Consider the following 7354-nt stretch of genomic DNA (forward strand, 5'->3'; position numbering starts at 1 on the left):
CACCATTTAGCTAATAACTTATTTAAGGTTAAATTTAAACACAAGCGGGGAGATTCTTTTTTAATTAACTGGGAATTCAATGTAAAAAGGTTAGACTGCGCGGGGGTAATCTTACATCGCGTCAAGAAGGGTAAGGGCGAATTGTTATTTGTTTATTATAGAGATAAAAATAATAAAATTAGAATCAATTTCCCTATGGGAAAAATAGATTATAACGATAATAACAATCTAAAAAGAACTGCGGTAAGGGAACTTTTCGAGGAAACTAATTACGCTTGGCCTGAAGGAGTTAGATTAGAATTGTACCAAGATACTAGTTATTGCTTTACGGTAGATCAAAAAAACTTTAAAAAAAATCACAAATTCTATTTTTTCAAAAACTTCGAGCACGAAATTGACCATGAATTTAAGAAAGACAATGAAATTGAGGGTAGTTTATGGTTACAAGTTGATAAACTTAAAAAGTATTTTGCAAAGTCTGATGAAAAATATGATAACACATCAGGTCGTATCAATTTTATCAATGGAAGTGTTACAGTTAGGTCCTCTAGTTTAAAAAACATTAAAAATTTAAAAACTACTTTTTCTCAAGTATATTTTTCATACTCTGTTGAGAATTTTTTTTTGAGAGGTTCAGCGCTTAGAGATTGTATTTTTGATCCAAATTGCGATACAGGGCATGTTTCGCGTGACAACAGTGAATAAATTTAAGTTTCCTTCAGTTTCGCTTCTTCAGCTTAAGTTTTAGATTCAGATTCAGTTTATTTTATAAATTAATTGTGTTACTCATTTTGCAATTTTAGTTTAATCTTTTAGTTTTTGTAATCTTGTTACGTTTTCTTTTATATTTTTCGTTATATATTTGTGGTTTCATAAATTTAAATTCTAAAATTCTAATTCATTTATAATTTCAAAACTTAAATACAAAGAAGTTAAATTATTTTTTTCTTGATATGATTAGATTTAAGTTGGTTAAGACGTTTCGTAGCATAATGAGTTGTAAAACCACTTAAAATGACAAAATTGCATAAATGATATATAGAAAAATATAAAAAGTTACTGTTATATTAACGATCTAATTTAATAAAAAAAATTACTTCTTACAATTTAAATTCTTTAGGTTACATATTTTTAATCTAAGATTAAAGGGCATAAAAATACTACATAACTAAATTTAAGATAATAAATGAACTAATTACGTATACTATACTGCCGGGTAATGTTGTTACTACCTGTAATCTAGCTATAGGAGGCTTAGTATGGTGGATGATATTGGTGCTTTAGTAGATGATCGACTAAGACATATCAAACCCATTATAATAAAACAACATTAAAAAACTAAAAAAGCAAATGATATTAATAAAAAGAAAAAAAAGCAATATAAAAGAAAATAACAAACAAAAAGCAATAAAAACAAAGCAAAAATAAAAAAGAAAAAAAAAACGCAAACAAAAAAAAAATAAAAAAAGCAAAAAATAAAAGCAAAAAAAAAAAAACTGAAAACAAACGTAAACAAAAAAAAAAAAAAAGAGAATAGAAAAATACAAAAGTAATAGAAAAAAATGTTGTTTTAACGTTAATATAAAAAGTACGTTATTTGTTTATTTATTGTAATATTTAACCATAATTTTTATGCCCTAAATACCGTATAGCTTGAAGCCTTTTAAATGCTCAAGCTAATTAACTGCAAATGCAACCTAAAGAATTTAATTTGTATGTAAATAATTTATAAAGTCTAACTGTACGTTTAAAAATATATTGCAAGTTATTCACCTTTTCTGAATTTGTCATTTTCTTGTGATTTGAATTTTCACTAAGCGCCGAAACGTAGTGACCTCCTATGAGACAATTAAAAAAAAATTTGATGTAATTTTCCATACGATTTGCCAAATCGTTATTTTTTTCAGATTTTTAAAAAAATAATTCTTTAAAAGACAATGTGGCCTATATGACCGGGGAAACCCGGTGAACCCCCGCCACACGAAACAAAAAGGGGGTAACCCGCACCACGGCGCTGGCTTCACCGTAGCGGTGCGGTCCAGTAGCTGTTTTGTGGTGCGATTGCCTGACGGATGAGAAAAATTGAAACAATTTGATTTGCCTGTTGCAATCAAAGTTCAACGTCAGGAAATTGCACCTCAAAACGGTGAAGCTAACAGCGCCATCTTTTTTAATTTTAGACAAAGTTAATTGTTGATGTTTGTGTCATATAATGTTCATCTAAGATATTGATAGAAACGCTTTTATAAACGATTTATGATAATTTTGTGAACTATTGAAAAATACTTTTTTTTTTTGTCTAGTAGGTAACATTGATTCTAAAGTTTTTGAATTGCTTATATTTATGTTAATATAGTTTTTATGCAACAACTAGCAATATATATGTACCACTTTTAATTTGTTAAACTTCATTTCATGTTTAATAAAAACTTAATAAAAAAGTTTAATCTTTAAAAGCTGAAGTTTAATCATTTTTTACACATTGATCAGGGTTTCAAGTTTTTTCAGGCTGCTTTTAAGGTTTAAAAAAAGATTTGAATTTTTTTAACAAGGAGAAAATGTAATTTGTATATACATGTCAAAACAAACTTCTTGTTAGTATAATTACATTTATTGGTTAAAAAATATTTTAAACACATCTATGTATTTGCTATTTAGAATTCCCATCAATTTTTTGAACAGCTAACTTTATTCACAGCAAAACTTCAAAGTAGATATAAAAAGAGTTTTGAAAAAGAACAATAAGAAAATAGTGGGCAAACTCTAAAAATTTAAAAAGAAAATAGAAACACTAACAGGTGAGAAATTTTGTGTTTTATTAATTTTAGATAATATAAGTCGGTGTAATTTGTGTCGATAATCTATGTTATTCTTACAGATGCCTTTATTAATGATGTGTAATATTTGTCTAAAATATTTCAACAAGTTATCGTTTTTTTCTATTAGATAATAATAGATCAAAAGTTTTTTAATTGATAATAATTATGTAAAAGCATAGTTTTTTCAATTTTTATACAACTTTATACAAATTATATATATATGCTACTTTTAGTTTTTTAACTCATTTTAGTGTTAAAAAACAACCAAAATAAGAAGTTTGATAATATTTAAAAGCTGAAGCTAAAGTAAAATATAAATTATATAGCACTTTTAAATGTTCTATTTATAATAAATTAGGTATACTATCAAAATCCACCCGCGTTCAAAATCCACCCAATTTTTAATTTTATTTCCTGTATTTATTATTTTATTTTATATACTTTTTGCTTTTTTTCATCAATTTTTTTATTTGTTTTTGACTATCACTGTTACCCCTAACCCTTACTTTCGATTGCTAAGCGGTTCCCGAATTTGACTGGGTGGATTTTGATCGCGGGTGGATTTTGCATGTGTTCCATAAATTTGTACTATTATTACGTCATAAGAGCCGGAGATAGCTTTTTAAACACAATTAAGTATACCCCATCGTGAGCATGAGTAGCTCAGTCGGTAGAGCGTTGGACTTTTAATTTAACGATCAGGGGTTCAAGTCCCGTGCTAGACTTTATATACTTTAAAACAGCCTAATAATTTAAAAAAGAAGATAAAATATAGTTAAAATACATCATAAAATAAGTTTCTTGATTTATAAACACCTTTATGGGTTTAAAAAACACTTGTTTTAAAAAATGATGTGCATATAAAATACATTAAAAATACTGTATGTTTACTTACCCTTTTGTTATCATTCACATCACTAGTTTTTATTTATATGACAAACAATTTTTTCCGAAATTGCTTATAACTGTTTCAGTTCTTATTTCATCAATTGTCAAAGCTAAAACATATTTAAGTTTATTGAGTGAACAAATTTTTCATGATATATGTTATGACATTTAAAACAAAAGTTATCAAGTTAGTCAATTTTTAAAAAATGTGAATGAACAAGTGTTTTAAGTTACAAATTTTTAATTATTTTCTCTATAATTGCAACAATATGAAAAATCGACAAAAAAAAAATCACATTTTTGATATGTTTACGGATTAAGTACATACCTTTTAACAAATAGCTTTGTACCGCGTGAGCGGTAATTGTCTCTTTTTTTGAAAAAAACTTTTTGTAAAACATTATTTTTCCTGAAATCTTAAGCTTATGCTTTTTTAATTGTTCTAAATTGCCAAAATACTTAAAGCTTTTAAGGTTAAGGTTAATGTCCAAAGAAAAAATAGTTTATACTAAAAGTGTTTTGTAACAAGGTCTGAATTTTTAAGCCCTGACTTATTGGTTTCAGTCCTTTTTTTGGCCTGCTTGAATCTGCCTCTCTCGTACTTTATAATCACAATATACAAAACCAAATCCATTGGATTCAGATTTTTTAAGCGCTTTGATGTCAGTACTTAAGTTTTCAAGTTTGAATATATATCAAAAAAGACAATTCAATTTAAAAGTCTAGTTAAGGATTATTAATATCAAATAGCAGCCTCAGATTTGGTTTGATATATTTGTAGTTTTAGAATCAACTGTTAAAAAAAAACCGAAAAAAAAACACCATAACAACTCAAAATGGTTTTATTCACTTTGAGTTACCAAAAAGTTTAAACAAGAATTATACTTTTATTATTACAAATAAAAGTTGTGCACAATTTAAAGAAAGTTTTATGGTGGCATTATTTGTTTTTAAAATAAAACACTGTAAATTTAAAAACAATGCTTAGACTAGTAAAATAAAATTTACATAAAAGATCAAAAAAAATTCAGCTATCAAAAGGTATAAGTTTTGAAGTTTCTAACAAAGGGAAAATTTGCATAAACATTAGGCGGGCTTATATGACCGCGCATAAACTAAATTATGTTTTTATTTGTGACGTAAACAATCAAATAAGATTTTAGAAGAATATTAATTTTTCATTTGAATCATTTCTCTAGAAAACCTTGTGTTGTAAGTACATCTAGTTAACAGTATATTTTTTTTTGTTGACAATTTTTTCTTGTTCTTTTTTTACAATTCATGAATTATTATGAATTAATATGAAAACATCAATGAGCTAGTACATGTTGCAAGCTTTAGATGATATACGATCAACTTCTTTAAACAAATAATTTTGTCTGTTGAACATATGTGTTTTATCAACATCTTTTGATAAACAACTCTTTACTTTTTTCTGTTGAAATTTCAATCAGTTACATGTTTTTTTCTTCTTGTTGTAACTGTAACTACTTAGGTAGAAACTTATTTTTAAGTTCGGAGTTATGACTTCTTAGTATCAATATTTCTATTGAAACTTATGAAGCAATAATGTTATAAAACAGTTAAATTATTTTCACAGTTTCAAGCAATTTAACAGTAGTAAAGTTTGAATTCTTTGTTTCAATCTTACAAAATACTTTCTAATTGTAATAAATTAACATCTTTGGACAAATAACTGTTTACTTTTGTGTGATGAAAATTTAAACAGTTACAAGTTGTGTTCTTCTATTGTAACTGTAACTATAGAGGTACAAACTTATTTTAAGCTTTTAGTTATTATTTATTACTATCAATATTTCTATTTAAACATGTAAAACAATAGCGTTAAAAAATACTTGAAATAATTTCAAAGTTTCAAGCAATCACAAGCATTAAAGTTTCAAGCAACTACAAGTTGAACTATTTGATTTCTTTGTTTCCACCTTAGATAACTGTTATATATAGATATTTTCCAACTGTTACAAATTAACTCTTTTGAACTTACAATTGTTTCTAATTTTGAGATTGTATTTGCATATTTTTAGATGATTGCTTTATGCCTAGGTAGCTATTTTGAAATCCACTGTCTTTTTGCTTTAATTCTATATGATTTCTCTCATGAATACTTTATATTCAAGTATAGCTAGTTCAGGCTGTTTTAAGCATTTAAGAGTATAAATTAAACATAAGTATGACTTGATCAATTGTACTTTTGTTCAGTTTATATTGTTACTTGCTATTCATGTTAGATAAGAGATCGGTTTTAGTCAGTTAAAGTGAATTTTTAAAAATTGTTTACTATAATAATATTTTCACAATTTACGTGTGGTGGTAGGCATATGTATAAAAAAACAATTTAAAAACAATCTGTTTAATCAAATTAAATCAACGAGTTTGCTATTCTTTTGCAATTTATTTATTACTACACTTTTAGGAACTGACCAAAAACCGGTGTTCTATCTGATTTGACTATTTATAACATGATGGCTAATAAAAAAGACTCGATTAAAAACTGTTGAAAATGTTCATTTTTCTTTTTTTGTTAACTTTGAAAATTATTTTTGGAGTGTAGAATTATCAAAATTTTTGGGAAATTCCTTAATGTGAAAGTATAAAATATAATAAAGGGTAGCGAACCAATTTCAAAATATCTACGCTGGCGGACACCTTCGGTGTCCTGGCTCCGGACTTTGTCGATATTTTGAAATTGGTTCTTAGGGCGTCGTCGTAATGCTTACGCCGGTTGAATAAGTTTTCTCTTTGATACAGGAACTCTAAATAACCACATTTATAATAAAGTCGAAATTTTTGTTTTAGATCAGTAAAATTGGCTTATATTTATTATAAGGAAAACAGGGTTTAGCTTGGTATAGTTTTTAAGTGCAACTAGATCAGAAGATTATTATATATGTTACAAGAAGTGTATTTTACACGATAACCACACACCCGGCTATAGAGAAAAATAGTATTTGTGCAACATATAAATTTATATATAGATCTAAAAATAAGTTGCCAAATATTATACTAGTAACAAGGCAACTAGTATGAAAATATATTCATTTTTTTACAAATGAAAAATTTTGAAACTTTCAATTAACAACTTTACTAAGCGATAAGCAGCCTAGGATTATGACGGTGATAATACATTTAGTTTCTTTTAATATTCAGGTAGGGATTTAAAACAATTTATTAAAGACATACTCATAGTCGTTAAGTTGAATTATACTATCCTTATATAAACTTGTACTAAACTTAACTGTATCTAACTGGTGTACGAATTGAACGGCTCTTTAAACCAATTATTTTATGCGCTTTATGTTTTCATTAAAAAAACTGTTATTGGGCTTAAACTCAAGACATTATAACAACTAAATAAAGGAAAGTTACTAAATAATAGATCTATCAAATATTAAAACTTTTTTCACTACACCCAAGCATTAATTTTCTGTCTTAATCTATTTAATTATGACAAAGTAAACACAATTTAAATGCAAAAAGTTTATTCAAATGTTTATATAAATAAGTTATCTGATCCGCACTGATTCTGTTTCTGATTCTTTTCATCGTTCCGTCTCCGGCTGTGATCTCATTCTGTTTGAAAAAAATATTTAGCTTTTACTAACAAACTTATCTACTAACGCTACACT

Source organism: Thalia democratica, chromosome 5 (assembly GCF_965202585.1).
Source record: "Thalia democratica chromosome 5, ktThaDemo2.hap1.1, whole genome shotgun sequence".
Lineage (NCBI taxonomy): Eukaryota > Metazoa > Chordata > Thaliacea > Salpida > Salpidae > Thalia > Thalia democratica.